At 33.1% G+C, this 24,457-nt stretch overlaps 1 pseudogene; it reads left to right on the top strand.

Annotated features, from left to right (window-relative positions):
- The first annotated feature begins 230 nt into the window (after positions 1-230).
- Positions 231-24,457, top strand: part of LOC111886699 (polyadenylate-binding protein 2-like) — a 30,805-nt pseudogene continuing 6,578 nt past the window's right edge.

Genomic DNA, 24,457 nt, shown 5'->3' with positions numbered 1-24,457 from the left:
TGTCATCAAGTATTGCGGAGGATAAAGGGTTTTTTCTTCTTTCGATTAGCTTAGATATGGTTCAGGGGATTAATTTATCCGTTGTGAAGGTTAATTATGTTCATTCTTCACCTATTCCTTCATATAGCTACTATAGGACGTCTCTCTCAAGGTCCAGATCAAGCTTAAGGAATCGGTAGTGTACCTATTCCTATTGCAAAGCTCCTTGGAATGTACCAATCTACAAGAGTATGCTAAAGTCAAGAGACGAGTTGCAGAACTCTGTAAAGAAGAGAAGAAAGAAATTAAAGAAGTACTTTCCTGTAATAAAATCGAATCATTGTCATATGTGAAATTAAATTTGTTAAAGTCTATTATCATTACATTTGTTTTCCTGGCTGATTGTTATCTTTCTCTATTAGGCAAATTAAATTTTGATTAAGAAGATTGAAGATGATCAGTTCTTAGACCTTATGACTGTTAAAACCGAAGTGCGTTCTGTCTGTAAGGAACCTTACAGGTAAGGTGATGGATCAACCTCTTTTAAAGTTTCATCTACATCTAGTTTAATTCTTCTGACATGCTTTTTGTATTTGGTTTAACAGCTGAGGATCATAATCAAACCCAAGGTTTGTGTTGGTGTAGGGCCTTTATGTAATGCACAACATGTGATAAAGTTTACATTTTCCAAATACTTGGTGCACAACTTTTAGAAGAACATTATTCCATATAAATGCTATTCGTTGCAGATTTGCTACCATGTCCTTGGGTTGGAACATGGGATCTGGACCCCCATACCTCGAGCAGTGTGTATCTTCACCATTTTGCCCTTGATTCTAATTGGTTTTCAGCTAATTTTCTAATTCATTTACACATTTTTGACAGATGAAAGACTACATTGAAACCCTAAATCCCAATGGTTATCAGAGCCTTCATACTGGAGGGTAAATTGGTCATTTCAAGATTAGATGTACCGATACCTTTCTACAGTAGTCTCGAATGGGAGAAAAACCATGAGCTTGTAGATCAATTATTCTTTTAGGTACCACATCATTTAGTATGTTTTTAATTAGAAAATTACATATTATTTGTGTTTAGAAAAACACTTGTACTTTCAACATTTTATTGATTTAACACTTCACTCTTTTCAGTATTGATTAAACCATTATACTTTTTGACCACATAAAAAACACCATTTTCCTGTTACTTGGTTTTCATATAACCAAGTGATGAAGTACAATGTGTTTCGCTCTGTTTTTACCTTTTTCTTTTAAAGTTGAAAACTTGTCATTTCTTGATTTTATTTTGTTTTATGTGTTTTAGATGCAAAATCTTGGCATTTAACACATCGCGTGGTGCATACGATGGCCTTATTAGAGTGTTTTTTCAGGAGAGGGGTTTCAATGATGGCATGAAAGTGGTATTAAGTATTTGCATTCTTATTATATTATACCCCTCACATTTTCCGAAATTACCCCTTCCTCTATAATGTTTTCTTTTTTTTGTGTGTATTTTGTGCATCAGGTAAAGTTGATGGAAGAAAGGAATATGAAGCCACTTGATTCAAATCTTGCAACATTATCAACAAGATGCAGTAAAGACTTAGAGTTGAATTTGGCTGAGTCATTCTTGAGTGAGATGGGCCAATGTACAACTGCTTATCCTTATAATCAGTTGCTTGGAGCATGTGACACACTGGTTAGTAACCATATATCACACAATTTACATTAATTATTAATTATACTATCATTAATTATCTTGAGAAATTTATGTTTGTTTACTTTAATCATGCAGGATGAACCTGATTGTGGGATTCAGGTTTTTGGTAAAATGAAGAAGCTGAAAGTGGCTCCAAATATTACAACATATGAGTTGCTATTTGCATTGTTTACATTTATATCAACTGATTCGGTTGGGTTGACTTGCAATACTTTTTTGTTTTTAATTTGAGTTTCATAAATGTTAAATATGATCAGAAAAAGCTATTATAAAAGTAAAACAACAATCCACTTATTTACTTAAAGAAATTAAGATGGTTATAAATACTTAAAAATATAGTTTTGTTTGATTTACAAATTACAACTGAAAGCACTTGGATCAGAAGGGATGATAAGTGAGATTGAACAATACTTGCTTGTGGCAGAAAACCAATTAACTATGCCAGGAGCTCCAATTTACAACATAGTCTTGCATTCACTTGTCGAGGCTAAAGAGGTAAATTCTACTTTCAAAAGTTTATCTGATTATACAAACCATTTTTCACTTGTCTTTCCCATTGAGTAGATTTTCAAGGATTGTCATTGTTGATAGCTTTACATGTAATATTTACCATTTGTATCGGGGTATTCTTGTCATTGTTGATATCAGGTAATTCATATTGTAGTGTATTTATTCCAAATCCCACATTCTTTGGATGGAGAAAAGGGTAATTTCGTCTTTCACAACCAACATTCCATGTTTCATTCTTCAAATAATTATATTAGCATATTAATTTTTTGACTTTTATTTGATCAGATCACAAGAATTATTGGAGCATGGGTTCATTAGTCTTAAAGAATTATGAAAGGGAAGATGCAACTTTACTTAGTTGGAATTTGATGTACAGAGTAGAATAGATGCAAATTTATATATTGTAAAAAATAGAATTGTATGACATTAAATTTTATGTAATGGATTGTATTTTTTGTATATGGTATTTTATTTCTATTATGAGACATTAAATGCAAATTTTATTTGAAAATTAATAAATATATAAATATATTTTTTGTAAACATTTAAATTTACGATACGCAAAAATGTGTATCATCTTCATTTATGACATGACCTTTCTTGACAGGGGTTTTAATGATACACATTGCATGTCATAAATGCGCGTCGTCTATAGACGACGCGCAAAAGCGTGTCGTCTCTCGTTATGACAGAGCCTTCCTTGACGCACATTTGCGTGTCGTATGAGCGTTTTACGACACATATTGCTCGTCGTAAAAGGCTGTTTTTCTAGTAGTGACACCCATTAAGCTGTCATTTTATAGGCATCAATCTTATACCCCCTTATAGATCGGCTTCGTGAATGAGGCCTACTGACGGTAAGACTGACTTGATCTTATATATATATATATATATATATATATATATATATATATATATATATATATATATATATATATATATATATATATATATATATATATATATATGTTTGTATAATTAACTTATAATACTATAAAGTATAACTTTTAAAATTCTAGGGATTGGAATTAAAGTATTAATGTGTGTGAGACTTTACAAATTCCACAACCTGAGGGCAAGTTTTGAAACTATTCAAAACCTTTCATTTCTATGACTTATGAGTTTTAATAATTTTAATGGAAAAGACTCCTAGAATTCCATAACTTGAGGACAAGTTATGGAGTCCATTAAAAGGCATTCATGATCAATAATTAAACTAACATTCAATGTCAAATAATCTATGATCTATCAAAACTCATAAGCATGCATAGTCCATATCAACAATTTTCAAGAATCATATGATCTTACTATAAAACTTTAAACTTTGATAGTTATCTTTGAAATTGGATTAGAATGATTGTTACCACATCAAAAACAGGTTTATAAGTTCAAAAACAGTTAAGGGTAATGTTCCCAGTCCAATTCCAACATTCAAACTCGAAATTCTACACTCTGGGCCTCCTACTCGTCGAGTGCATGAACCTACTCGACGAGTAGGATGAGTTTTCACATGGACTCGTCGAGTCCCCCCTCCCCCCCCCCCCCCCCCCCCCCCCGTGGACTCAGCGAGTTCACTGAATAGTGAGCAAAAAAATCGTTTTTTTTAGCAATTTGCATCAAGTAAAATTGAAAACAAGCATAGGCTCTGATACCACTAATTGGATTTGAGCATTCTAACACTCCTATGGTGTGCATGCAACCCTAGAAACCTTGGATCTATGTTTTGTCTATTATACATGCAAACTTTCTTTTTCCAAGGTTTCATCCTAACTAGCATGTGATTGGGGTACATGTAATATAAAAACTAGTAGGATGGCATACCTTTTCTTGTGGTTGATTGCTTGGAGCTTTAAGAGCCTAGCACTAATAATGTGAATGCCTCAAGTGGAATCACAATTCACCAAAAGAACTTGGAAGACTTTGAGAGAAAATGATGCACTCTGAAATTAAATAATGTTTCTTTCCATGTAAGGAGAATAGCAACAATCTATAAAAATAGAAAAACTAGAAGGTAAAGAAAGCTCGTAATATCCAATCTTGGTAACAACTACTCTGCTGTTTTTTACCATGATCAAGTCAAGCTCTTTATGCGTTATCTTCCCATTTCTTCTTAGTCTTTACACATCATAAAAAATTTAGGTTACATATCTCCAATTATTAAAAGTAGATGTCGAATGTAATTCAATTTTAAACATACCAAAAGTTCCAACACTCTTGACCTTGTTCTTCTTAAGATCCTCCAAATATTTATGGTAGCTATGTTTCCAACAGCCCTTCTCTAGGCAGTAGTAGCAAATGGTTTCCTTAGGGTCACTTATTGGTGGTTTGTTAGAAACATCATTTTTAGGTTTGGAATTCGGAGCACCTACTTTCCTTTTCCTTTTTCCTTAACTTTGGTATGAGAGGGCATCTTTCTCTTGACATCACTTTCCCTAATAGACAGCACAAGAGTGATTGAATTCGTGTTCCTAGGTGGAACAATGCTTTCCTCAGCAGTCTTGAGCATCCTATGTAACTCCATGATACTATTTTCCAAACCATTCATATAGTAGTTCATGGTGAACTTCTTATATGCACTAGTAAAAGAGTTGAGAATGACAATAACAGCCAACACTTAAGTAAATGGGAAGCCATGAAATTCAAGTATGTCAAAGTACCCCTTTAGCTTTAGAACGTGGGTACTGACAGAAAAACCCTCATGTTGCTTGCAACCTAGAATTGATTGAATCACCTTGAATCTTTCAGTCCTATCTTGCTCTTGGAACATGTCTTTGAGATGCTCATTCAAGTTGAACGCCCCAAGGTTCTCAAAACTCTTTTGGAGTTCAGAAGATATGGTCACCAAAATCAAACATGAGACCTCGTTAGAGTGATAACGATGCTTTTTGTGTTTGGCTGCTTCTTCTTCAGTACCATCATCAGGAAGTTGCTATTCAGGATACTTGTCCAACACATACTCATTTTTTTATACCTCAAAGTGATACTTAGGTTACGAATCCAATCAAGGTAGTGAGGACCAATAATCTTATCTCACGATAGGAGAGAAAGTGGTGAGAGGTTTAATGAAGTTGTTGGTGTAAGAGGAGGAGGAGAGGCTCCATTAGCCACCTATTTAAGAAAAGAGAACACAATTTGTTTGATCAAGAAAATTCCTTTTTAATATAATTACCCAACACAAAGTATTAATCAAAAGGATGAGATCTATATTTAGCTTCAGAATGTAAAGTGGATTAGCCGAAAATTTAAAATGAAGTTATTCAAGTGGACAAACTATTTTCGATCTCAATCTCTATAGGATTCCTAGAAGAGGAGATTTATTTACTCATGTCAATAGCATGTTAATCTCTTCTAATGCTAATTCGAAGATCATGACTAGATTAACTAAGGATCATGAATCCAAATGTTGAATCGACCATGCGAAGTTACAATGAGATTCGGCTCAAGTAATGCTTGATAATCGCGATCAACATATACCTTTCTTTGACTATGTTCTTTGTTTGACGATCCGGTAAACCATGCACGCTTACATGAAAAATAACATACCACTGGCATAATTTCTGGAAGCATAAGATTCATATTGTTAATATAAAACCCCAATTTTTTTTTATCACTTGTAGATTTAATACTGTTAACTTTTCATAATTGTCCTATCAAAACCTTTCGGTAACTCCACTTCAAAACTCAATAAAGCAGTGAGGGTGGTGAGAAATGAATTCCACTTAACATACAACCTCATTAGGAATCTAAGAGACCTACATTAAACCTTCCTTATAACAATAAAAGCGGATGAGCTTAGTCGAGGTAAGACTAACAACACACATTTTTAAGAAACAGGTGAGGACACAATGTTTGAAGATGATGTGATACATATAAATACAGTTTTACAATATATATACACATTTGAATTGATATATCTTTTAATTTAATTAACTAAAAGTCAACAATTAAATTATAAGTTTCCTAATCTTTTGAATTTTAATTAATCTTATAATTAAATCAAATATAATTTATCTTTTAGCATAAAGGTTAGTTTGTATGTATTAAAAAATCGTAAAGATGAGCAACCAAAAATAAAAACGAATTTAGAAAATTTTGGAACATCAGGTTCCACGACGTGGAGAATGAACAACCACATTGTAGCAGACAGAAAACATGTGATATTTATTAAATTATTATTTTAATTCTCAACAGCTTGTCGCGGCGTGGCCAAGAGGAAACAACGACATGGCAATGAAGACAGTTCCATTCTAGACCGAGCCCACGACTTGGTGGAGGACTAGCCACGACGTGGCAAAGAGGCAAAATGACTAAAACGTTGCTTTTTAAGCATAAACAGATTTAATTTCAACCAAGGAAATTTCTAGACTTTTAAAATGATTTAAAATAAAAACCCTACACATACAAACCATATACTTATCAAGACAAAGTCTAAGTTCAACATACTTGAGTTAACCTACGCTCTAATACCACTGAAGGGTTTCGAGCCTCTCAAAGATCAATAATTGGGCAGCAGAAACATAAACATATTTGATCAAAGACTCAAAAACTTGACAGATCTAACTCAACTAATCTATGCAACTTTGATAGGACACACAAAGTTGTAAGAACATGCATTTCATTTCTTTGTAGGTTTCTTCCTTTGACGAGCAAGTTTATTAGACTAGAGAACCTAACATAGAGTTCATATTCTATAATAGCACCTAAGAAGCAAAAAAAAATAGATCCAAGCAATCCTCGAACTATGAACTTTAAAAATAATCGATATCTTGATTTTGTTTGTCGATCAAAACATATAGAACACCTTTCCACATCGTGGGAACTGCACTTCTGGATTCCTTTTGGTTTTTGAGGATTCATAACTATTTCTCCTGAGAGGTATATTTCATAAGTATCAAAACCGATTTTGAACCCTTTATTTATAGGGAACTGATTTGAAACCATAGAGATAATTACAAAACTTAATTGTAATTATCTATGGAATTCAAATCATTCTGGAATATTTGATATTTCCTTTATTTACTATTAACTAATCAAACAAGTAGTTGATTAGAAAAATAAATCCCTAGATATATATATATATATATATATATATATATATATATATATATATATATATATATATATATATATATATATATATATTGATTTTCTTTTCATATTTCTTGCATGTAACCCAAAAGGACATTGTTATTTATAGAAATATTATCGAGCTTTATTATTGCTATGGGCACTAATATCTATCACCTCGTCTACTACTAAGGAATACCTTAAGCATCATAGTCAACTTGTTTTTCATAATGACCCTTCTATATGAATCTTGTAAGGTCGTTGTACAGGATCGGTATGTGAGGATCTATGGGATAGGGTAGATTGTCTTATAGATATGATATATCTATGTTGATGATAATAGATGGTTTTATAGGATTGAGATATATGATTTATTATCATTAATTTATTATAGGATTGAAAACCCTATGTATCTCACCGGGTTTCCCAACCCGACCCACTCAATTTATATGCATCACAGGTAGCGGTGTTAAGACCGTTGATGACTTGAATATGATGTTGAGTGAATGAAGAGAAGACTTGCATTAGTGTTCAGGACCATTAGGTATTTATGTTGTATCATATGTTTTGTATTGATTATGAAATCCTCAGAGTTTTGATATTTTGGTACAATCAATTGTAATCAAACTATTGTAATATACTGGGAATTTTTGCAAATAAAGATATTACGAGTTTTGAAAGGGTCAATAATTTTTTTGTTTTCGGCTCTCAAAATTAGGGATGTCATATTAGCCCTCAATAAGTTTCATTGTATTTCTCTAAGACTCCATTCACCTTTTTGTAGCTTCTTCATATAACGGAGATCCATTGAATCTACTTGGTGATCTCCATTTTGATTTCTTTTGATGCTTATGGAGACTCAAGATCAATGTTTATGATACTTTCAAGAAAAGAGTTTGATCATATGTTTTTGGCTAAATCTGAAGAACATCTTTTACTCAAGTTTTTTGACAAAAAAAATTATTCCTAGGTCCAAATCAGTCATAATCATGAAGTCTCTAATATTGATTCCTTCTAGACTTATATCAAGTTCTTCAAAGTTTGGTATTGTGAGGAGGCGGTTTAGTTCAAAATCAACCGAAGAAATTTCAATTGTTAGACAATATATGAATGAATGAATAGGTGCAAGAGGATGCTTAGCAGTTTTATTAGATGGGATTCTTCAGAAAATTTCTTTTCCTAGGCTTATCAAATTTGTCAGATTAGCGTAAGAAATCAACTCGATTCAGATAATATTTAGTATCGGCACTCATTACCAAGTCATAAGAGTAGTAAGGAGACGATTTGAATGAAGTTATCCGGAACCCTTTGACTTTTGTAAATCATCGCTCGGTCCACACAAGGAAGTCTTATTAGTGCGTCTTTATAAAGTCATGTTTTTTTTCCTTTTTTATTATATTGAGACTCTTTAATGGTTCCGACTCTGTTCATTGGTTCAAAAATTAGGAAGTATCGATGTTTGGAGAATTAGGTATATCCTACTCGAATTTTGAGCTAAAAGGAGCATTATAGGATATATGTGGAATAATGTACCAATCTACCAACTTCCTTAAAAATAAAGTCCAAGGATCAGTCAGAGGATCTTCTGGAAGAATAATAGTTTCTTTTTCAGGAGGAGGCGTGAAAACTTTTATTGTTTTTCTTATCAAGTTTGAGGGATACAATATGATACAATTCTTCTTGTTTTCTTCTCTAACTTTCTTCTAACTCTTATTCTTTTTCCATTGCAAGAGTTAGAGAACATGACTTCAGTCTTTATTTTTTTTTTCTATGATAATCTTTTTACCTTGATATTTAGTAGGGGCCTGAGGAGTTGGAGGATTAGACTTCTTTGGTGAGGAAGGGGGGTTTTCTTTAGCGGGGAGGGAGGTGGTTTAGTTTTCTCCAAGGAAGGAGGAAGAGAGTGATATGGTGATTTCTCCTTGGGAGTTTTGACATTTTCTTCTTCTTCGTCTTTAGAAGAGAGTTTTTCAACAACAATCTTAAAGGAAAACTTCTTTATTCTGTATCCCTCTTTCGTGGACGAGGGCTCGCCCTTTTCCACTAACATCTGCTTCATCAAATCTAACTTCTCATAGGTCTCTAGGAAGGAAGTGGTGACTATTTTGGACAATTGTTTATCATGGTAATATTCTCCAAAAGCTTCATAACAAACTCCGTCCAAACTCTACTATTGACTCAGCAAAATTTGATTTCTTCAAGGTAGTGCACTAGATTTGTTCCTCATATTGCATTCCATCTTAGATTGAGATTTCACTTAAGTTTTTAGTGATCTTCTTCTTGTGTTCGAAAATGATTTAAGGAAAGAGAAATAATCTCCATCGAACTTTTTCTTGATCTGTGACATACCCTATTTTTCAAAACCAAAAAGAACTTTTATTTTATGCCTTCAATACCATGTTGTATTTGTTTGCGGAAAGTCCCATTTTAATAAAAAAATTTGAGATAACAAATGATGTGTTTTCTATTGCTTAAAAGTTTTAAATTTATAAACCTAACTATTCTAACCAGCTAAAACACAATAAGTAGTGTACCTAGTCGCATAATAGTAGCGTGGAGTAAGTCAGGTCTCGATAACAGGGAATAGTAATTCTAATTAAGAAAATAAATGCTAAAAATTAAACCTAAAGAAGTAAACTTTAAAAGGGGGTTTTTATCTGATTTTTCAAGTTAAGAAAAACTTAAATTAAGCAATCAAATACTAATACGAAAAACAAAGCAGGAAACTAGAAAATGAGATTTAATCAAGAATAAAAGATACTTCTGTTTAGCCTCGAATCCCCCCTTTTCCTTTGATTTATTTGAAGATAATGGATTAATTCCATTGGTTACCAAATTATAGCTTACTAGTTATCTTGATCAGATTACCTAGCATATTGATGTGCATATATATACCTACCATTTTTAAATTAATAACCTAACAAAACTCAACAAACTAATGCACTTACAGGCAGTGTACCTAATTAGTTTATACTATAGAAAAGTAAGTCGGGTGTCAATATAATGTTTTCTCTTTAAAGTTTCCATAAATAGGTCTTCACGTCATGACCATATGGGTGTCACGTCATGAGAATAGTATCTATCTCATATGCACCAAGGAAACTGTACTTCACCGTATGAGAATCTTCTAAGGACACGTGGTCACGACGTGAAAGGTGTTATGTCATGTCGTGAGCATCATCTTCATGCACAAATCGAGAATTTTCTGAAATTCATACTATCACATTTTGTACTCCACGTCGTGGAAAGTGTATAATGCTCGATTTTCTCTTCCTCAAGCTCCTAGTTTCAGCTCCAGTACACCAAGTATCCGGCTATTGTCATTTCAGTCATTTTTCTTCAAAAGTGTCATTTTTGGTTGCAAAATACAATTTAACTTAATAAGTACTAAATATCTTTGCATTTTACCAAAATATAGCTTAAATGTATTAAAATAATGCCTACATAAATGTATAAATCTAAAAATATCAAAATACCCCACACTTGACTTTTGTTTGCCCTTAATTAAATCTTATTATAATATATCACAAAGAACCATGCCCACCAATATCACACAAAACAATCTGAATTGAACCCACTAATTATGCATCACCGCAATGCATGCATTTGTGTCTAAAATATCCTAAATACTTCCTAAGCCCAAAATACTTATGATCCTCATAAACGCTTCCACTTACTTTGAGGCACATCTATTTTATGCATCCCTAGGAATCCATCCGCAGTAAACTTTCTTAGCCTCAATGTAATTTTTGGTTAAGCTCCTGAAGCGCCTCCGGGTTCGCCTTCCATGGATTATAAGGATCACTGCACCCTTGTTGATATGGATAACCTAGAGACAATAAACAAACTCGTAAGCTAATTGATCGAGAGGGAATCCCGGGATAACCCATCGATGGTAAAGTCAGGAAAGGTTTTATAACGATGATAGTGATCTATCGAATAGTGAAGGAACAAATGTATTTAGAAGACGATTGATTAAGAATGATCAGTTAAGTGTACGTACCTTATAGAGTGTTCTTCGTTACCTATTGATAATCGATGTTGAGAGGCCATAACATCTTCCTATACCGAGTAGGTCTGCCATCATGTGGAATTAATAGATGTACCCCCGAAGGTACACTCGTGTGTACTTGTTAGCCTTTTAACTATTGTGCTTCATTAGTTTAAGGACCCATCAGTCAAACATCCTTATATAGGCTGTTTTCTGTGAGTTCCAATGTACTATTATATTGTTTGGATGTATTCTTGTACTTTGTTCGTTATTTCATATGGTTTGGCATATAACTAATTCGGTAGATAACCTATTTGGATTATGCCTAGGCAGGCATATATCTAGTTCGGTATATGATTGGTTCGGTATATACCAGATATGTTATCTACTGTATGAAATAGTGAACAAAGTACAAGAATACATCACAATAGTATAGCAGTACATAGGAACTCACAGAAAACAACTTGTACAAGGATGTGTGACTGATGGGTCCTTAAACTAACAAAGCACAATTGTTAAACGACTAACAAGTACACACAAGTATACCTTCGGGGGTATGGCCATTAATGCGACATAATGGCAGACTCGCTCAGTATAGGAAGAGGTTATAACCTCCCAACATTAACTATACATAGTTAACGGAGAACAAACTATAAGGTACATATACGTAACCGATCATTCTTAATTGATCGTATCCTAAATACATTTGTTCCCTCACTATGCAATAGATCGCTATCATCGTTATAAAACCTTTCCTGACTTTACCATCAGAGCATTGGCCCAGGATCCCCTCCATATCAACAAGGAGGCAACGATCCTAAGAATCCATGGAAGGCAAATCCAAAGACACATCAAGTAGTGTCATCCGTGGGACTCTTTAAAACAACAACAAATAGCCAACGACAAAAACACAGTTGTTGATGCGAGTTCTATCACAAGAATGTAGACTCTCGAGGGAAATGAAAAACGACACAAATCATGACGGTAGTAAAAAACAAGAATGTAACGCTTGAAGAGCCAGAAGAAAAAGGAGAGGAAACATGCCAAAGACAGTTAAAAGAAGAAGAAAAAGAAATTGAGGAATTTGAGGATTTCAAAAACTTCAAAATCATGAAAAAACGACAAGCAGAAAGAATCAATCTAAAACTTAGAAGGAAAAGGAATGGGAATTAGTCTCACTACACACCAGTCAAACAAAAGACTCTGGCGAGACAGAAACAAGGGTAAAAAACAGCGAAGCAAAGAGTTGTAAGAAAGAAAAGAAGAAAAAAAGGAGAAATATCAGACCTTTCTCGTCATAAGAAAACGAAAAAGAGCCACCTAAAAGAGTGAGAAGTGTCACCAGAAGTGGTAGAAGCAACTGTTGGATTAGATGTCTAAGCCTATAACTATTATTGGTATGTACTTGACACGAGAGTAATACGGTCCATTTGGGTTGCATATCATCAGGACAATTTGTTAGGATGGACTCTTGAGGGAAGGTTATATATGATTTATTAATATACTATAAGTACTAATATATTAATATGAAATTATATGGTTTTAATTAGTATTGACCAAGGATTAATTTAGAATTGATTTAGTGATCAAAAAGAGACTAATTAAATCTATGGGGACTAATTATGTTAATTAGTTATATTCATGTGTGTTAGGCTTATGATCCATGTTGGACCAAGTTAATGTATGGATACATAAAGAGTTGGGTCACATGAACCATGGATCATAAGACCCATGGGTACGGATTTGGGTTTTATCCATAACCCTAGAAATCCCACATATAAATACATATTTCATTGCCCAAAATCAAGATTAATGTATTCTTGGAATTCATGATGGTTTTGGGTGCATGGAGATTCTCTCTCAAGTTCTTCCTCTGTCCATGATGTGCTGTGATTCCACTTGAGGCTTCCACACTATTGGGGCTAAGCTCTTAAGGCTAGATACATTAAGACTTCAATCTCCACCATAAGTTATGTTGTCCTAACTAGATTCTTGTGTGGTATTTAAAATTGTATGCTAGTCATAGGTTTAATACCTTGGAAACACCATTGCATGTATAATTAGTGAAAACATAGATCCAAGGTATTTTGGGCTACATTAACACCTTAGGAGTGTTAGAATGCTCAAAACCCAATAGTGGTATCAGAGCCTAGGCTTGTTTTCAATTATACTTGATGCAAATTGCTGGAAAAATGTTGAAAAAATCGATTTTCTGCTTTTCTGGACAGTGGACTCGTCGAGTCCACTGATTGACTCGCTGAGTGCATGCATAAATTCATTCAACTCGTTGAGTTGGTTCATGCACTCAACGAGTTGGACCCCCAGACAACATATATTCGAGTTTTAAGGCTGGAATTGGTTTAGAATCATTACCTTAAACTGTTTTGGACTTATTAAACTTGTTTTTTGAGGTGGTAATGATCATTCTAATCCAATTCAAAATATAATTGTCAAAAGTTTCATGTTTTGCATTAGTTTAATGATTAGGCTAATCACATGAAAATTGTTTGATTTGAATTGTCTTGTTCATATGAGTTTAATCAAGATTAAGAATATTGCTAGATATGTTTGTGATAGTTGTTTTCAATCCAAATTAATCTACAAGTTATTCATAATATGTGTTTTCGTAACTTGTCCTCAAGTTATATGAAAAGTCTCATTAAAAAAGTTATTAAAACCATAGGTTAAGAAACTTGAAGAGTCTTTTCTTCATAAACAGTTTTATGAACTCCATAACTTGTCCTCGAGTTATGGATGTTCAAGAGTCTCTTCATTAAAAGTTGTAAGAACCTATATTAAAATCATATGTTATGAAATTGAAGAGTTTTGAAAAGTTTCAAAAACTTGCTCTCAAGTTTTGGAATTTACAAAGTTACCTCCCCATGTATACTTTAATTCCAAAATAAACCTTAGAATTTTAAAAGTTTAAAATTCAACACTTATCCTATTATAATATTAAAAGTTAATGATTATATATATATATATATATATATATATATATATATATATATATATATATATATATATATATATATATATCATTACTATATATAAAGACCCTTTCACTGAGATGTTGCCAAAAAAAACCCCCGGTTCCATAAATGCCACGTAACCGACCCTCACCGATCGACGCAAATTATCACGTCCATTGAATCCATCTGATGTCTTCAACATCTACAACTCCCTTCTAAACATCGACTTATCCACCGATTCCGCAATCTCTACTCAACGCTTCCGACATTACGTCGATTCAATCCATCTGATGTCTTCAACTTCTACGATTCCCTTGTAAACATCGACTTATCCACCGATTCCCCAATCTCTTTCGCAAGGCTACCGACTGTATCCCTAATTGGAATCTGACAGATCATCCATCCAAAAAAACCTAATTCGTTGGCTTCAAAAAAGGTAATATTCATTCTGTTTTCAATTAAATTACATGATCCCCAAAAAGTCATAATTTTTACAGTTTGAAATTATCCCTGAAAATGTAATGTTGTTAAAACCCAATATTCTTTCTGTTTTCAATTACATTACATGATCCCCCAAAAAGTCATAATTTTTACAGTTTGAAATTATCCCTGACAAGGCAAAGGCACGCCACCAGGGGCAGGAAGAAACAACTTCCCAGTGAATAAAAAGACATGTTTTCACTGTGGAACACCTGGACACATTGCCCGAAACTGTCCAAATCGTGCATATGTTCCCTACTACGCACAAGGCTGGCAGAATGCACCAAGAGAGAGATATCCCAAAAGAATCCCTTCGAGGTCACAAGCGCGCAATGGTAACTGGAGTGTGTAGACGACCAAGAATCAAACACACAAGGCCAAAAATCCAACTTCCAAGAACAAGAAGGAAATGTCGGCAAAGATGTCCAGTTCAAAAGATGCTCCGGTGAAACAAAGACCGGTTAGGTCAAAGTCATCTCAAAGGCTGACTTCAAGTTCTAAATCAAGTGTCGAGGCACCCATCCGCTCGAACAAGAAATGGGTTAAACCCGACTACAGATGGGTACCAAAGGTTCAATCTCCCACATCATCTAATGCGTATAATATTTCTTCATCTTTTGTTTGTGATAAACAACATATGTCATAGGAGAGGGTACCTTGCATTGATGACAAAGGTCAACCCGGGTTCAAAATGGATTGGGTTCCAAAGACCAATTGATTCGAATTTGTGCTGGAGCAGCTATGGAGGCATATCATCAGACTTCGGTTTGTTGATAGTGGCTGTTCCAGGCACATTGTAGGGACATCTCTCAACTGTACAACATTCAGAACTTTAAGTGAGACTATGCGTCCTTTGCAAGAAAGGAAGAAAGGAGAGGATCACAAATGGGGTTTGTGCTTAACGATGTGAAGAATTTTCGGATCTGTTCTGAGATTGAAATATGCGTGCTGTTCTCAGACCTTCTGGATGCAAATTTAATCAGTGACTTACGGTTTGAGTTTTCTTCTCTTACATTGATTCATTTCAAAGACAAATTTTTTAATTTCCTTATATGTATTTCTTCTCGATACTCCCGAGTTTCTCTCTTACATTGATTCATTTTGAAGACAATTTTTTTTCTTATATGCCTGTTGGGAAGTGATATCAATAAAGTGATAAGGAGCAGTCTAAACATGTGTAAGGGACGGAATCTGAATCTAAATTGTCTAGACTCTATGTTCAATGTGCTGGTAGGCACGAAGGATTTGATGGTGTTGATTTAGATAGGATTGTTTGGACTGACCAGACGACGCTCAGGTATATTGAGTAGTGAGATAAACATGGGAACCCACGGGATGTACTAAATTAATACGCATCTATAATTGTAGCTTAACTTTTCCTTGATGTACGGACTTATGTCCTTAATTTTGGTTCTGATAGGGCAACTGGCGGGTATTGATAAAGTAGGTATGTAGGAAATTATTTTTTTGTTTTCTATCTGTCAGTCATATGTTGCTTCCTCTATGTGATTGGAAGGGATCCAACCTGGAATGTAACATATGCAACTCTATTTATACGCATCTCTTTATCTATGAAAATCTTTCTATCTGTTAGTCATATGTTGTCCCCTCTGCGTGATTGGAAGATCCGACCTAAGACACATCATATGTACCCTATCCTCTCAATCCCTCTATCCTAGTTAGCCATATGTTGTCTCCTCTGTGTGATTGAAAGACATCCGACTTGGGACACAACATATGCATCCTTCTCTAAATCTGACTTCCTCCTTAATAATTGTTTACTCACCTAATGTAAGGAGTCCTTAGGAAGTTCTTGATAACCAGGGTATATCGGGAAGGGGGGAACACGTTCTAGTGCAACTAAAATTGAACCATTTAAGAGGTTGTCTGTAGATCTCGCTGATTGATTTAAGTGGACAACAATACCCGTGGTAGTCGTCAGCTAAATGGTTTATTTAGAAAAGTTTGTCGATATCCTTCGTGTCTAAGTGGACCACAATACCGACAATTGACCAGATCTATTAATGAAGGTGAAAGTACTGATAAACAAGTTAAGACTGTCTCACAACTTTGATCCCATATATTTTTGTTTTTGTTAAATTTGTTCATAGTTTTCTCTATGCACAAATTTAGGGGGAGAATTAAAAAAAAAAAAAAAAAAAAAAACCAAAAATCAAAAATTCAAAAATCAAATAAAAACCAGAAAATTAAAAATCAAAAAATAGTGTTATTTCTGTTTTATTTCTTGTTCAGAAAAAATCAAAAATCCAAAAATATTTTTTTTCTGTTTCATTTTTCCAGAAAATATGAAAAATCCAAAAATATTATGTTTTAAGTTTTCTTTTAGAGTAAATTACACGAATGGTCCCTATGGTTTAGAGTAATTTGCGCGTTTGGTCCTTAGCTTATTTTTTTAACTCGGAAGGTCCCTACTGTTTTTTTTGTTACGCGTTTTGTCCCTGTCTTAGCTAAAAAGACTATTTTGCCCTTGATTTTTTTAATTTATTTAGATAAACACACCCCCAACCCCACCCACTCACCTTACCTTACCAACCCCACTATTTTTTCCTATTTAAATAATAGTATTTTTAGGTAAGACAGGGACCAAGCGCATAACAAAAACAAAAAGTAAGGACCAAACACGTAATAAAAGCAAACAGTAGGTACCCTTCCGAGTTAAAAAAAATAAGTTAGGGAGCAAACGTGCAAATTACCCCAAACCATAGGGACCATTCGTGTAATTTACTCTTTCTTTTAGTTTTGTTTTGTCTTGAAAAGTGAATTCAGATGTAGATGAGACTCATGGAGACTGTACCGAGATTTTCTTAGCCAAGGCTTCATCCGTGATCATCGAAGAATTCTCAATCGAAGGAGCATGAAATGAAGACTATTCTTTCAACATTCAATCTTTCAACCCAAGAAGCAAGGTAAAGCTACAATTGAAGATTATGTGACAGATTTCATTAAAGCCTCCTCGATCAGTTTGCTACTATCTATGAACTTGCTGAAGTGATTTAGAAGATTAGTTCTCTCTGATATTCTCTCTAAAGATTCTCAAGCTAAAAGCATCAATTTTCAAAAATCTCTTCAAGAAGCATCCTCACCCAACGTGCGTTCAAAGCGAAATTCTAAAGGAAAGCCCAACTGCTCAAGCTAAAGTCATTCATTGAAGATTCATCGAGTTCATCTTGAAGTTGTGAAGAATTTGAAGATTAATGTTAAAGCCAAGCTCCCAATGAAGATTGACAAGAAGAGTCAACTACATTTTTAGGGGAGTTTGTTGGGTCAATTAGAAAAGAAACCTATAAACCAAGGGGGAGATTGTTGGGTCTAAAATATTGGTTTATACTTTGCTTTTCTAGGAAAATATATTTTTCAATCTAGGAACGTAAACAGCTTGGTGTGTACGGCTATATGTGTGTTTACAGTTGTGTTTACGGCCGTGAACCTGTTCACGGTCCATGTCTCATATATATATATATATATATATATATATATATATATATATATATATATATATATAGTTAGGTTCATTTATAAACCTTAATTATTGTGTGAATGTGTGAACCAATGAAAATTTAGAAAACAATAAATAATTAATAAAAAACATAAAAGTTAATTTTGGAAGTTTATATATATTTATTACCAAAAAATGAACTCATATATTTTCCTTAAATCATGGTTTCAGTTACAAATTTTATATAAATTTATCCCCTTTTTAAACTATATTTGTGATCTTAAATCATCTTTACTGCTTCACGTTGTCAAGCCTAGAAGTGGAATTTTGTTGATTATAATTTTTTAGGTTGGGAAAGAGCGATGACATTTTGAATTTGATGATTTTGATTCCAGAAGTTCAACGTAGACAAAAATTTTCGATAGCAAAAGTTTCATGTCAAAAAAGAGAGACAACGTGAGAACAATTATTCTTCAAGAATGAAATCTAATTGTGACTTGGAAAACGGGTAAATCAATCTCCAAGAAAATTGACCTGAAAAGTTAATTTTCAAAACAATTAATTTATTCTTCAAGAATGTTGTATATTATACAAAAAAAAAATACTATAAAGATACAGGGAAGAAGCGCATAAGTATCTTCAAATACATTAATTGTATTCTTCAAGCATTCTTGAAGAATGCTTGAATTCTTCAAGAATTTTTTGGTTGTATACAAATGTCGTGACGTTACAAATCTGCAAATCTATTTTTATTCTTCAATTCTTCAATAATACTCGAATTCTTAAATTTTTCAGACCTTTATATCGATTTTCCTTAAATCCGACTTCAAGAATGCTTGTATTCTCAATAATTGAAAATTATCATCGGCTGAAATTTCTTATACAAGTTATCTATTTTATTCTCAAAGAATGTAATCTATGAATTTGATATACAATTTGTGAGTACCGTGTAAAAGAATGGTTCAAATTCTTTAAAATGTGCTATAATATATCTTTGTATTCTTAAAGAATTATATGCCAAACCAATACTTAGTGCAATTGAAATCATATTAAAATTGAATGTTGTAGATTCATTTAACATACTATATTCTTTAAAAATGTTAAGTACAATTGAAATAAATTAAAATCAAATTATAACGTAACATATATCCTTCAAATCTGTCATTCCTAATTTGTTTAAAACCATAACGTCAAATTTACTCTTCTGGAGCTCTCAATATTGAAAGAAATTAATTTTTTCCACTTAATTACCAGTATGCCATTATTGATCCTAACCCTCAATTATCTTTAATCTAATGGACACAATTTAGTCATACAATCACACTATACTTACAATTCGCATTTAATCATAACCCATATATATATATATATATATATATATATATATATATATATATATATATATATATATATATATATATATATATATATATAGGGTGAGGAGTGCATGAGAGAGTTTACGGCTGAGAGAAGAGAGGAGCTTAAGTGTGTGTATTCTAAGGTGTGTTTTAGAGAGAGAAGAACTAGTGTGTGTACTATGTGTATCGAGCATCATTCTAAAATTCTTCCAAAATAAGATCAAATACGCTCCAGATCTGGAAAAATTGATTGATACAATCCAAGCTCTGATACCAACTGGAAGTCCCAAATCTACTTGTGTATCAATCAGATCCGTTTGATGGTGCGGAATCCTAATCAAACGGATGATGTTGGATCTGATGAAAAAGAAGGAGGAGAAGAATAATATGAATCTATGATGTATTCAAGATTGGAATGATGAACAATACAAAAGATTCACACACACATGCACCTTCTCTCCTTTCTCTATCTAGAACACCTTAGAATACACACACTTAAGCTCCTCTCTCTTTCTCTTGGCCGTCCTTGTCTAGCCGTAAACTCTCTCTCTCTTTCTCCTCTAGACTGCCCATTCTCACTCGCCCTTACAACTATATATATATATATATATATATATATATATATATATATATATATATATATATATATATATGTGCTGCACATGGGCCATAAACACAACCGCAAACACGTATTACATTACATAAATATACATTTTCCTAGAAAAGTAAAGTATAAACCAATATTTTTGACCCAACAAAGTACTAGGGATTGGGAGGGGTTTAGAGAGATGTTTGAGAGAGAAAGAAAGGTTGAGGTGTGAAGAAATGAGGGGAACCTGGAACCTATTTATAGGAGGCTGCTTTGGAGTACGTTGTGCGTACTCAGTACGCTGCACGTATGAGGGCTACGCTACATATATGAGGAGGAAGCTGTCATCTCCGCATGCGAGACCCTGGGGAGAAAGCAAGGGTCAAGATTCAACCACATCACCCTCTTCGCATCAACATATACACAACTTCTAGATTTCGTAACTTTCGCATACGAGCTCTGTTTTTTATGTTCTTTATATCCATGCGTAGGTGGCGACGTAATCTAGAACTTTCATTTAGACTTCATCGCCTAATTTTAACTTTAATTTTAAAGTTATATTTTAACAGGCTTAGACATGAAAAGTCCGTTAAAATTCACAACTTTGTCATTCGACGTCCATTTATGTCTGTCTTTATATCGTTGAGCTCCTATTAATGAGATCTTCGATTCTCGTTTAAATTGTGTTGGCTAAAAATTGGTCGATCTAAAATTCGATTTACAGGTTGTGCACTACTATACGTTCTTTTTATGCACACTATCGGTTTAACGTATACTACGACTTTCGTTTAGATTGCTAAAGCTAAAAAGTATTTTGTCGCAAACTCAGTTTTCGTCATACATCGTCATGCTGATTTTGTCGCGAAATTCGACAGGTCATAACTTCTTCGTTATAAGTCGGATTTCAGCGTTCCTTTTATCCCGAAAATCCTTGTTACGACTACTTCAACTTTCTTTAAAGATATTGGGTCTATTTTTTTACGTTTATTTTTATTATTATTTTATTATATCGTTAATAGCAAGTATAATGCATATTTAATCACATAATACTCAAATAATTCATCTTCATTACTTCAAGATAAGTTACAATTTTTGACCCTAACTATTATTTCATACTACTAATGTTTAGCCTAAAAACATGGGCGTTATATAAAAATCTCATTTCCTTCATGGTCATTCCAAGTAGAAGTGACGTCTCGAATCCTTCCTTGAAGTTATAAATTCATTTACAACTTTAAAACAACCTTAGATCTTTCAAAACCATCCTAGATTCACATAATTATATTTATTTGCAAATTACAAATCATTTTTTTAAAATTTACTTTCTTTCTAAACATCCTTATTTCATTCCAATGGTGAATCATCATTGGCATTGCCAATTCTAACGTCAACTTCAAAGTAAATCATGGAATTACAACTAGAATTAATTTATGAACTAGTATCTATATAAATTAGCCTAAGTTTCATGATTCTAACTTCATTAACACTATAAGAAGAAAAAGTAAAAGTAATATAAGCATGTGTACAACTTAATCATGAGCTTAGGGTTTAAGTCTCAGATCACCTAATTCCACAATTGACGATGGAATTTCACCATTTAATGATAAAATGGAAACCTCACAGTAATCTAGAATGTATGAATGCATTAGAACTAACTAAAATCACCTACTGAATTTTAGAATATGAATTTGACATAAGCCCAAAGCTTAGGTTAAATTTTACGAAGAGAAATAAAGAGATTGTAAGCTCAACATTGAATCACTAGCTTCCAATCACAATCAATATTCAATCTACAGCTCCCTAAAGCGTCATTTCTCTGTCCCTCTTCACCTGGATGGTTTCACGCAAAATAAAGGGAAAAGAGATCAAACTAACTTATATATGAATGCTCAACTTAAACCATTCTAGTCCTCATTATCCCTTATATTGGCCATTAAATGCACTAGATTCTAATGATCTTCCAAGCTTTGGCTTTTTGCATCAAATTACCAATATTCTAGCAAATAAACCCATAATATTTTCAATTTTAGCCCTTAAGTTTTACTAACTTGCCAAATTTAATCTCTTCTTATTTAGTTCCTCTTTTAAGTCCAAATGGTCTCTTTTCCATTTAATTACCTAACCTAAATATTTTAAAGAAAAAACTTCAAAAATGATCTCTATGGTTCCAAAAAAATCGAATTAGCTCATTATTTCTTTTTATCCTCAAACAAGCAGTCATGTGATTTCAAAAATTTTAATGAATGTTCCTTAATTAACCCTAACTTTGTTAGATTTTTGATGTTAAGTCAATTAGGGTTGAGGGCATAATATACTTTTCATACATTAGGGACCATTTTTGAGGATTTTAATTATTTTCTATTCTTATTTAGAAAACTAGAAAATAGTACCCCTCCTTCCCCCCTCCCCCCCCCCCCCCCCCCCCCACACACACACACACACCCTTTGACCCACCCTTTATCACCTCCTCCTATACATGTAGACATCCACCCACCACCGGACCGCCACCACTGGCCATCAGAATGCCGCCGCCAGTGAACAATTAATAGTAAAAAATCATATTTTTTATTATTAGATATTTGAATTTAATTTTGTTTTTATATCTTTTGGCTCATTTGTCTTTGCATCAATAAGCTCAATAGTCACAGACTTTCCATCATTTGTTGGAGTAATCTATCAACAACAAATAAAAAACTACATATCATAAAAATCATTATATTGGTATATATATAAAACACAAATATTGCCAACTCCCATTCCCATTCCTCTTTCTAATCCACCTCAAGAATCGTTGAATCCCCTTCCCAACTCCCAACTCCCATTCCTATTCCTCTTTCTAATCCAACACAGATGTTGCCAACTCTTATTCTCATTCCCATTCCTCTTTAAAAAAAGAGACAAACAAAATCAAAATTGATTACCCATTATTGTTTGTTATCAAATTTGGTGAAAACATAAAATTTAACTGTTTTTCATGCACAAAAGAATGCCAAAACCATAAAACCTTTTATTACTTTTTTTCATCATATAGCCACCAAAATACATCATAAAACCAGAGATAAAAACCTAACTAAAAACATGAAAACCTAACTAGAAACATGCAAAACACGTAGTCGTCAGAAAGGTGTTTGATAATGTTCTTGTAGGTAGTGATTGCCTACTCCATGCATGGTCTCTTACATGTTAGAGATGGTGGCTACCATGTTGACGTATGCCTTCTTAGCATCTTGGAGGACTTGAATGGACACAATATACTGATATAGTTCATGTAATGTGGAATAGTTGGTATGTTTTGGATGATATCCTCCTTTGTGTCGTAGTGGCTGATGCTCTTCATCTACAAAACTTTCAGTGATTCCCTCAACTAATTTGAGTTGTTGAATGAGGCCATTGAAGATAATAATTTACCTTTCAAATAGTCGGAGTTTATATTGTCATTTATACCCTTTATATGGATAACATACACACGTTAGGATTAGAATACTTTGAATAATAAATCCTAAACTTGTGGTGTGTGGTGGTCTGCATGTAAAGGAGTAGTAGAAGATAGGTTGAAAGAGGGGGGGGGGGGGGGGGGGGGGAGGTATTATTTTATAGTTTTCTAAATTAGAAAAAAAAAAAAAAACAATCTTCAAAAATGGTCCTTATAGTATGAAAAAACTATTATGCCCTTAACCCTAATTGACTTGCCAGTAAAAAACTAACAGAGTTAGGGTTAATGACCATTCAAACCATAGGGAAGTTTTTTGATGATAACAACAACATTAACGACTGAACTTGATTTTTTTTTTAAACCACTTGGACTATTTTTCAAGTATTTTCTATTTTAAAAATCTTTTTACCTTCTATTCGAGAACAATATAATAGAAAACTTATATGCATGTTGTATATTAATGAAAAGTTTCAATATAACTCGTGCATATGGTATCTCCTTATTTTAATAAAATGATAGATTTATTCTTTTTTTGTGATGTGTTACCATAAGTCTTCTAATTAATGTTATGCTACTTGTCAACCTATTGATTTTTTAATTCAAATTTCAAATTTTAAATTTTATATTTCTCACTCTAATTAATTAAATTAATAACATTAAAATAAAAAAAACTTAATACAGATTATAAGGTCACGTATTTATTTAAATCAACGATTTAAGTTTATATAACTAAAAAAATATCTCTTAAATAATAATTTACTTAAAATAATTGATTAATAATTTTAATTTTTTACTATGAAAATTTAATTAATTTTGTAACCATTGTTCCCATAATCTTATAAACTAGTTGGTAATAACTGATTGATTTCGTGCTTCTAAAATATATGGTAATAATCAGTTGT

Source organism: Lactuca sativa, chromosome 8 (genome assembly GCF_002870075.4).
Source record: "Lactuca sativa cultivar Salinas chromosome 8, Lsat_Salinas_v11, whole genome shotgun sequence".
Taxonomy (NCBI): Eukaryota; Viridiplantae; Streptophyta; class Magnoliopsida; order Asterales; family Asteraceae; genus Lactuca; species Lactuca sativa.
This window is presented reverse-complemented; position numbering and strand designations above follow the sequence as displayed.